This window comes from Palaemon carinicauda, chromosome 3 (genome assembly GCF_036898095.1).
Source record: "Palaemon carinicauda isolate YSFRI2023 chromosome 3, ASM3689809v2, whole genome shotgun sequence".
Taxonomy (NCBI): Eukaryota; Metazoa; Arthropoda; class Malacostraca; order Decapoda; family Palaemonidae; genus Palaemon; species Palaemon carinicauda.
Genome location: NC_090727.1, coordinates 85,432,264 through 85,443,388, shown reverse-complemented (window position 1 = coordinate 85,443,388; position 11,125 = coordinate 85,432,264).

Sequence of the window (11,125 nt, the reverse complement as noted above, 5' to 3'; positions counted from 1 at the left end):
CATCTACCTCCTTCTCCCCTTCCGAGTCGGCAATGATGGAGGAGATGTCCAAGGACTTAGTTAATGTGGCCTCCTGGCTGGATTGGTGGGCCACCACCCTAGTAGGCACCCAGATTCCTACAGACTCCATGGAACCTGCAAAATGGGAGGCTCTGAATGAGTTGCTGGGGTCAGGTAGCCGCGCCCTTAAATTCCTGAACTTTCAGTCTTTGGCTCTCTCCGCAAACTGGATTCTCCGGAGAAGAGACGCCCTAGTCAAGAACCTTCCCATTAAGATTCCGGACAGGGAAGCGAAAGCCTTGAAGACCTGCTCCGTCTGGGGGGAGCAGCTTATTCCGACGAAGAAGGCGGAAGAGGTCGTGGAGAAGTTGGCCAAAAAGAGGGAGCTACCTACCCTGAAGCCACAGACGGCACGCCGCCCCATCTTCAGGAGGCCAGTGACAGAAGCACCCATGGCCGCGCGTACCACACCAACTCAAGGAAGGAGGGAACCCTCGTCAGGACAGTGGTCTTCCTCTGTGGTTCCCCCCCGAAGAGGTTCATCTTCTAACCCCCCAATGTATAGGTCTTCTTTCTACTCCTCCAGGAGGGGGAGAACAGGCCGTTCTTCCCGTAGGAGATAAGATGGGAGGCCCCCCTCCCCTGCCCAAGCCTCAGGTAGGGGGATGCCTCAGACTCACTTGGCAAGCATGGAAGCTCCACGGAGCAGATCCGTGGACAGTAACAGTACTAAAGGAGGGCTACAGGATCCCCTTCATGGAAGAGACACCCCCCCCTAGTTCCAGCAACGCAGGCAGACTGGTTGGTGCCCAAGGACCTGGCGAAGAGGGCAGCGTTTGACGAAGAAGTCAAGACGTTGCTGCAGAAGGGAGCTTTAGAAACAGTGACATTCCCGGGTCCGGGGTTCTACAGCCGCCTGTTCCTAGTGGAAAAAGCGACAGGAGGGTGGAGACCTGTAATAGACCTGTCAGCCCTCAACAGGTTTCTCAGGAAAGTGACCTTCAAAATGGACACTCCAAGAACGGTCATGGCATCCTTGAGAGAGGGCGACTTTATGATTTCTATAGACCTCAAAGACGCCTACTTCCAAGTGCCCATTCATCCGTCGAGCAGGAAGTTTCTCCGGGTCAAGTGGGGTACCCAGGTGTTACAATTCAAGGCCCTATGCTTCGGTCTTTCAACAGCCCCCCAGGTATTCACGAGGGTCTTTACGACGGTCTCCATATGGGCCCACGAACGGGGCATTCGACTCATCAGATACCTGGACGACTGGTTACTCCTTTCATCCTCAAAGGAAGACTTGAAACAACAGGGCGAAGATCTTCTTCAATTGTGCAAGACCCTGGGCATCGTGGTCAAATTGGAGAAATCACAGCTAACCCCATCCAACAGGAGGACGTACCTTGGAATGGTCCTGGATTCGTTACAGGTCAAGGCATTCCCAACCACGGAAAGGCTGGACAACCTGGATCGAGTGCTCCGGCCCTTCCTTCTGGGTCGCCCCAGAAGAGCGCAGGATTGGCAAAAGCTGGTACCTCACGGGAGACAGAACTTAAGGATGGTTCAATGGAACCTGAAAGAACATTGGAACCAGAAAAGTTCCCCGGACATTGTGGTTCCTCTCCTTCAGGAGTCCAGGAAGGCCTTGGAATGGTGGCAGGATCGGTCGAACACCCTAAGGGGGATGCCACTGTCCTCCCAACCTCCGGAGGTCCTTCTCTTCACGGACGCATCGAAGGACGGGTGGGGAGCCCATCTCCGGGAAAAGACAGCAAAGGGGGCGTGGTCAGAGGGGGAGAAATCCCTACACATAAATATCCTGGAAATGAGAGCAGTCCAAGAAGCCTGCAACCACTTCGAGGAGGACATGAGAGGGCATTCGGTGGCCCTAATGTCAGACAATGCTACGGTGGTGGCTTACGTGAAGAAGGAGGGGGGACTGAGATCAAAAGAGTTGTGCGAACTAGCCCTTCAAATCCTAAAATGGGCGGAACAGAAGGACGTCATCCTGACGGCAAGGTTCATTCCAGGGAATAACAACGTCCTAGCAGACGGCCTCAGCAGAGTGGGGCAAGTGGTAGCAACAGAATGGTTCCTACACCCACAAGTGGCAAGCTACATTATACAGATGTGGGGATCTCCGGTAATGGATCTGTTTGCAACAAGGTTGAACGCGCAACTCCCCGTATTTTGTTCTCCCGTCCCAGATCCGAAGGCGGCAATGGAAGACGCCTTTCAGCACAAGTGGGACGGACTGGACGTGTACGCCTTCCCCCCCCTTCTCCCTGATAAGGCAGGTCCTCAACAGAGTAAGGGCAGCAACCAACCTAAGGATGACTTTGGTAGCGCCTTGGTGGCCGGAGAGAGAATGGTTCGCGGACCTAAGGAACCTCACCGTCCTACCTCCTTGGCCTCTACCCGACAGGTCAGACCTATTAAAACAGCCTCACTTTCAGCGGTTTCACAGAAACCCGCAAGCCCTTCGTCTTCACGCCTGGAGATTATCCAGCGGCTCCTGAAGAAGCAAGGGGACTCCGGCAAGACAGCCAGGAGGATGTCGCTATACCTGAGGAAATCATCCACAGCCGTCTACCAGTCTAAGTGGGCGGTATTCGTGAAGTGGTGCAGGGACAAGAAGATAGAGCCCTTGGAAGCGTCAGTGCCCGTGATAGCCGACTTCATGGTTTATCTCAGGGACAAGTTAGACATGTCAGTTCCAGCGATCAAGGGAGTTCGGGCGGCTCTGGGTCAAGTCTTTCTTCTCAAGGGCATAGATCTCGGCTCCTCCAGGCATATCTCCATGCTTATCAGAGCGTTCGAACAATCATGCCCCCCTTCCGCCCCTAGAATCCCGAGTTGGGACTTAGCGCGAGTCCTAGATATGTTACGGAAACCACCATTCGAGCCCTTAAAGGACATTGATGACAAGAATCTCACGCTCAAGGCGGTCTTCTTGCTAGCATTAGCCTCGGCTAAGAGGGTGGCCGAGCTACACGGACTGTCATTCGAGGTGGAACACACTAGGGGATGGAAGGAAGTAACCTTTAAGTTTGTCACATCCTTCGTTGCCAAGACTCAGAACCCCTCGGTGTGGGATCCGAGGTTTGAGAGTTTTTCGATTCCGGCAATCCCGAATAAAGGAAACCCGGAGGACCTAAAATTATGCCCGGTCAGGACTATTAGGAAATACCTTAAGAGAACGGCAAACCTCCGCCCGTCTATCAAGAATCTCTTCGTCTCATGGGGAAAAATAAAGAAAAACATATTCAAAAATACGGTTTCGTTCTGGCTCAGGAAAGTGATCACGCAAGCCTACTTAAAACAAGGTCTTCCTACACCGGGGAAACCCAGAGCTCACGATGTTCGGGGCATTAGCACCTCTCTAACGTTCGAAAAGAACATGTCAGTAGCGCAGGTTCTTCGAGCGGGAACTTGGTCCAACCAGTCGACCTTCACCGCACATTATCTCAAGGACTGTACGAGAAAGTCTCTAGACGGGTTTTCTATCGGGTCCGGTCAACTCATCCCTACATTCGGTTTGACGGCTCAAGCCCCAGGCTCAATCGCGAAACATAAAGTATCTAGACACAAGGAGCCGAGTTCTATTTTCCCCCCTTTTCTAACTTTCTCGTACCGTCAGTCGTCATCAAGAAATATCGCTCATTACACAAGACGAAAATTCGCCATATCAAGCACAACGAAGATATTGCAGAAGGGTAAGTGTTATATCACACTTAATGAGTCTTTTACGTAGTTTTCCCTACTGTCCATCGGGGTCAGGGCTAAAGGGCACTCCCCCCTCCTAAGGTGTAAGTCTCCTATAAAGTGTTTCGAGGTAAGTCTCTGTGTCGGAACAAATCACAAATTTTAAGTAATTTGTATTTTTCCTAACAATACTTACCGAAGAAACACTTTCGGTTTAGGGCCCCCCCAACCGTCCCCGCAGTGCCCCACTGACCTCGTGGTATTGTTCATTACATAAAACTTACTGGAGAGGGCTTCTCAAAGACGGGCGACCTTCCCAGGCAATGCCCCCAGGTCATGTTATTTCCCGTTATTCAGGACAGTATAGAACATGGAAGTAGGGGGAAACTACGTAAAAATCTGGTCGTCGGAGAGGAGTTACCAGTAATCTCCTATAAAGTGTTTCTTCGGTAAGTATTGTTAGGAAAAATACAAATTACTTAAAATTTGTGATTTTATTATCATTGATTATTATTATTATTATTATTATTATTATTATTATTATTATTATTAATTATTATTATTATTATTATTATTATTATTATTATTATTATTATTATTATCATTATTATTATTATCATTATTATTAATTATTATGATTATTGATTATTTTTATTATTAATTATTATTATTAATTATTATTTCACCAATCTTTCAACTGGATTCCACAAGGCACAAGAAGAGTTGTAAGTATCGAGTTGTGTCTTCCACCTCTTCTAGTGCCTTTTGGAGCCCAGTTGAAAGTTAGGTGAACTAATCTCTCTTGGGGAGTGCGAAGAGCATGTCCAAACCATCTCTATCTATCCCTCACCCTGATCTCATCCACATTATTATCATTATTATTATTACTTGCTAAGCTACAACCCTAGTTGGAAAAGCAGGATGCTATAAGCCCAGAGGCTCCAACAGGGAAAATAGCTCAGTGAGGAAAGGGAACAACGAAAAATAAAATATTTTAAGAAGGGCAACAATATTAAAATGAATATCTCTTTATAAACTATAAAAACTTTAACAAAACAACAGGAAGAGAAATAAGATATAAGATAGAACAGTGTGCCCGAGTGTACCCTCAAGCAAGAGAACTCTAACCTAAGACAGTGGAAGATCATGGTACAGAGGCTATGGCACTATCCAAGACTAGAGAACAGTGGTTTGATTTTGGAGTGTCCTTCTCCTAGAAGAGCTGCTTACCATAGCTAGAGAGTCTCTTCTACCCTCGAGTAATCTCTCTCATAATTTCATTTCTAATCCTGTCCCACAATTAATCAAGATATCTTCTTTTAGAATGTAAATAGTATAATAAATATTTAATAAAATCGAACCTGACAGAGATGAAAATAGAAGTGTGATTTACATTTAAAATGAAAAGAGATAATTCAGGTTTTAATCTTGTAGTTCCAAACGATTTTAATTTTTAACGCTTAATCCGATTGCTATAAAAGTTTTCTCTGAATAGCACATATTCCCTCCAGCTTTCAATTTGAATCACGATTAGAAATAGTAAATAATTTCTCTATTGTGATGCTTAAGGCCAACATCATATTTGGCATTTTTCTCGGCTAAATTATTCTCTCGTCTGCTATTTTTGTTCTACAATGCTTTTAATTCGGAGTTGTAGTTTTATTAGTTAGATTATTATTATTATTATTATTATTATTATTATTATTATTATTATTATTATTATTATTAGTTAAGCTACAACTCTAGATGGAAAAGCAAGAGGCTATAAATCCCTAAGGGCTCCAAAGGGAAAAAACAGCCCAGTGAGGAAAGGAAATAAGGAAATAAACGATATGAGAAAAAATTCAAATGAAATATTCCAAAAACAGTAACAACATCAAAACAAATTTGTCCTATATAAACTATAAAAAGACTTATGTCTGCCTGTTCAACATAAAAATATTTGCTGCAACTTTGAACTTTTGAAGTTCTACCGATTCTCATAAAAGTCTAATAGTTTAGTAGAAATTCTCGAAATGTTATTTCATTAAGGTTTGCATAAGCAATGACACCCAATTTAAGATGAAAATATATTTTCATATGGTACTTGTTGCAAATCAGACGATGGCTAGGTTAAGTAAAATTTGGAAATCAAATCGCTTGAAATGACATAGAACTCAGGCTATATATCAGTTTAGTGAGATCGGTGTTACTATATGGACATGAGTCATTGTATGACAATGGAACAATCTCCAATAGGTTTAGTTGATTTGAGAAAAAGCTGCCAGAAGAATATTGGGAATTAAATGGCAGGACAGGATTAGAGTTGAAACTATAAGAGATATTACTCGAGTGCCATATGTGGATGAGATCATGATGAGGGGTAGATGGAGATGGTTTGGACATGCTCTTCGCACTCCCAAAGAGAGATTAGTTCACCAGACTTTCAACTGGGCTCCACAAGGCACTAAAAGAGTTGAAAGACCCAAGCCTACATGGCTGAGAACTATGAACGTGAAGTGGGAGATGATGAATGGAGAAGTATTGATTTAAAAGCTCAAGATAGATACGACAGGCGAAATCTAACCAAGGCCCTTTGGGTCAATAGACGTAGGAGGAGATGATGATAATGATGTTACCTGTTGGAAAGGAGTTTTCTGATCTGTTTATATACCAATTTAATTAGGGAAAATAGGATAATTGCTATATATAGTTCTTTCTCTCTAAGTATTAAAATACACTTTATATGTAAATCATATTCATGAAGTATCTATAGGTTTTTTTTTTTCTGTCGGTAACAACTCATTCTGGAGAGAAAATTATGTTTTGCAGTTTTTTAAGTTGCTCTACCTTTTCGGTCACGCTTACCCCTCCTCGTCCCTTGGGCATGGGGGAGAGGGAGTTCTCATACCCTGGTAAGAGGGGGAGCATGTGTGTGCATTTCTATCTAAATATTTAGTCGTCTTATTTGACGGGTCGTGTACACTAGTGTACAGTGTATATATATATATATATATATGTATATGTGTGTGTATGTATGTGTATATATATATATATATATATGTGTGTGTATATATATATATATATATATACTATATATATATGTATATATATATATATATATAATATATGTGTGTGTGTATTATAGTATACTCTCTTTTAACCAAAACTGGCATGGTACAATGTGCAGAATAATGTCTGCAACATTATCATCGTTGTAGGCAAGGAATTGGGATTTTTGGGGAGTCTATAGGTCTTGCGGATGAGTCACCAACAGCCATTACCTGGCCCTCCCTGGTCCGAGCTTGTTGCCGAAGGACCTTGGGCTCTGATAGTATGTGTATGAGCTTAGTATCTAGGACATTATCCTACCCCTTGCCTCTGCCATTCATGAGTGACCTTTAAACTTTTAGCGTATACATGTTTCATATAATGCTGTCCTCCAGGTATAGTGAATATCTCTCTCTCTCTCTCTCTCTCTCTCTCTCTCTCTCTCTCTCTCAAAAATAGGAAAAATTCTAATATAACTGTGAATATAAATAAGAGGCATTTTAAAATATAATAGAATATATTGTCTTAAAATACAGCATTTGGCCTCTCTTGAATTTATTCTTATCTCATAATTTTAGTTTAAATTAGAAATGTTTCTGAGTTGAAATGAACTAATTTCATGGATTATTGGTAATTTAATTACCCAGTAATTATGAGTCCTGAATTAATTTTAAGAATTATGTAGGCAATGAGAGTTTTAGCATCACGTATTCTCTGTCCTTGTGTTAGTTGAATGACTAAAGAATTGGTACTATTATAATTGTAATTCAGCGTTATGAAGCTTCATCTGTGGTGGATAACGCGGGAGGGTAGGGGGCTGTGGCACCCTAGCAGTACCAGCCGAATTGGGTTGAGTCCCTTTTCAGGCTGGGAGGAACGTAGAGCGGAAAAATCCCCCTTTTTTCATTTGAGGGAAGTTCCTTGGTATATGTATGTATGTGCTACTTGTTATTATTTTTACATAAGTCATGTGTATGAAAAGAGCAATAATTACTAAAACAACCTTTTATATATATCTTTAGTCAGTGTGTTTTCCCAATCTCTCTTATTCGTCTTCTTTTCCTGTCGTCCGACATATTCCATATTGTGGTTTCCTTCAGGTACTTTAGCATGGACGTCCCCTTTAGTTGCTACTGGGTATTGACACAGGAGAATGACAGCGAATCTCTCTCTCTCTCTCTCTCTCTCTCTCTCTCTCTCTGCTCGTTATAAAGAATCCATGATATCTGGCATAGAATGTTTTAGGTTCTGTTTGATGTGTACGTTTGAGAAATCCAGCAGGAAAGCAAAATAGGAAAAAGAATGTCAATATTCTGTCCCTTTGTTTGTCCCAGTACAAGCTCACCTTTATTTCTTTTTATGGGAGGGAGAGAGAGAGAGAGAGAGAGAGAGAGAGAGAGAGAGAGAGGTGTTTATTGAAGCTATAATTTTGGGCATCGTTATCACAAAAACTTCAAACGTGGTTCATATTTGAGTGTATGAAAATTCACGCCAATTAATACATGTTAAGGTCAAAGGTCAAGGTCACGGTCAAGCAAAATGTCCAGTTCACGTAATAAGCCATAAGTTTGAAACGTCGTTATCACAAAAACTTCAAACTTGGTTCATATTTGAGTGTATGGAAATCCTCGCCAATTAATACATGTTAAGGTCAAAGGTCAAGGTAACGGTCAAGCAAAATTTCCAATTCACGTAATAAGCCATAATTTTGGGCATCGTTATCACAAAAACTTCAAACGTGGTTCATATTTGAGTGTATGGAAATCCTCGCCAATTAATACATGTTAAGGTCAAAGGTCAAGGTAACGGTCAAGCAAAATTTCCAATTCACGTAATAAGCCATAATTTTGGGCATCGTTATCACAAAAACTTCAAACGTGGTTCATATTTGAGTGTATGAAAATTCACGCCAATTAATACATGTTAAGGTCAAAGGTCAAGGTCATGGTCAAGCAAAATGTCCAGTTCACGTAATAAGCCATAAGTTTGAAACATCGTTATCGCAAAAACTTCAAACTTGGTTCATATTTGAGTGTATGGAAATCCTCGCCAATTAATACATGTTAAGGTCAAAGGTCAAGGTAACGGTCAAGCAAAATTTCCAATTCACGTAATAAGCCATAATTTTGGGCATCGTTATCACAAAAACTTCAAACGTGGTTCATATTTGAGTGTATGAAAATTCACGCCAATTAATACATGTTAAGGTCAAAGGTCAAGGTCACGGTCAAGCAAAATGTCCAATTCACGTAATAAGCTATAATTTTGGGCATCGTTATCACAAAAACTTCAAACGTGGTTCATATTTGAGTGTATGAAAATTCACGCCAATTAATACATGTTAAGGTCAAAGGTCAAGGTCACGGTCAAGCAAAATGTCCAGTTCACGTAATAAGCCATAAGTTTGAAACGTCGTTATCACAAAAACTTCAAACTTGGTTCATATTTAAGTGTATGGAAATCCTCGCCAATTAATACATGTTAAGGTCAAAGGTCAAGGTAACGGTCAAGCAAAATTTCCAATTCACGTAATAAGCCATAATTTTGGGCATCGTTATCACAAAAACTTCAAACGTGGTTCATATTTGAGTGTATGAAAATTCATGCCAATTAATACATGTTAAGGTCAAAGGTCAAGGTCACGGTCAAGCAAAATGTCCAGTTCACGTAATAAGCCATAATTTTGGGCATCGTTATCACAAAAACTTCAAACTTGGTTCATATTTAAGTGTATGGAAATCCTCGCCAATTAATACATGTTAAGGTCAAAGGTCAAGGTAACGGTCAAGCAAAATTTCCAATTCACGCAATAAGCCATAATTTTGGGCATCGTTATCACAAAAACTTCAAACGTGGTTCATATTTGAGTGTATGAAAATTCACGCCAATTAATACATGTTAATGTCAAAGGTCAAGGTCACGGTCAAGCAAAATTTCCAATTCACGTAATAAGCCATAATTTTGGGCATCGTTATCACAAAAACTTCAAACGTGGTTCATATTTGAGTGCATGAAAATCTTCGCCAATTAATACATGTACAAGGTCAAGGATAAGGTCAAGGTCAAGACTAGGCTTCCCTGGTGGAGGTCTGCGGTCTACTGAGTGCCCCTCTAGTGTTTATTATTTTACTGTGACTCTCGTCCCTTTAAGATTTGTCATGGAAAAATTTGATACAAAATTTTCCCTTCACACGACTCAAATCACAATCTATCCGTTGTAATACTTTACAAGCAGGCCTTTCTAAAGAGGGATATGGTTCACCACAGCACAAGTACTGTGGAGTAGAAACCTCATAGTATTTTTCAAGTGAATGTCGTTTTATTTTACTGTGATATTTTGGTGTTCGTCTTCGTTATATCTAATTCATTATTTTTACGTTTAAGTAAACTCAAAAGATAAACCTTGAATTACTTGCAACATTTTTTTTTGTAGAAAAGATAAATTTTTACGCTTAAATAATCGCGAGATAAATCGTGTGAGTCACTTACAATATTTGGTGTAAAAAAGGTAAAGTTTTACGTTTAAGTAAACTCCAGATAAATCTTGATTCTGTTACAACATTGTACGTAGAAAAGATCAATTTTTACGCTTAAATAATCCCGAAATAAATCGTGTGAGTCACAACATTTTATGTAGAAAAGGCAAAGTTTTACATTTTAAGTAAACTCGAGGTGAACTCGAGGTAAATCTTGTGAGTCACCTACATTTTATGTAGAAAAGATAAAGTTTTATATTTAATAAAACTCAAAAGATAAATCTTGTGAGTCACTTACATTTTATGGAGAAAAGATAAAGTTTTATTATTATTATTATTATTATTATTATTATTATTATTATTATTATTATTATTATTATTATTATTATTACTACTACTTTCTAAGCTACAACTCTAGTTGGAAAAGCAGGATGCTATAAGCCCAGGGGCCCCAACAGGGAAAATGATCCAGTGAGGAAAGGAAACAAGGAAAAACAAAATATTTTATGAAAAGTAACGACATTAAAATAAATATTTCCTATATAAACTATAAAAACTTTAACAAAACAAGAGGAAAAGAAAATAGATAGAATAGTGTGCCCGAGTGTACCCCTTAGCAAGAGAACTCAAATCTATGGTACAGAGGCTATTGCACTATCCAAGACTAAAGATAATTTTAAGCAGATAAAGTTTTACGTTTAAAACATATGTAACAATGTCAGTCAGATATGAAGACAATACCCATAAATGACTCTTGAGAACCTTTCATGTCCTTGTCACTTGTTCTATTGTGTGTTGCCTCCAACGTGTCATGGAGTAATGAAACCACTCTTCCAGAAGCAATTATTGAGATTTGCCTTCGAAAGTGCTTTTGTTGTTCTGAGGCTTTGTGTGACATTGGTCGTTGCTGTTGC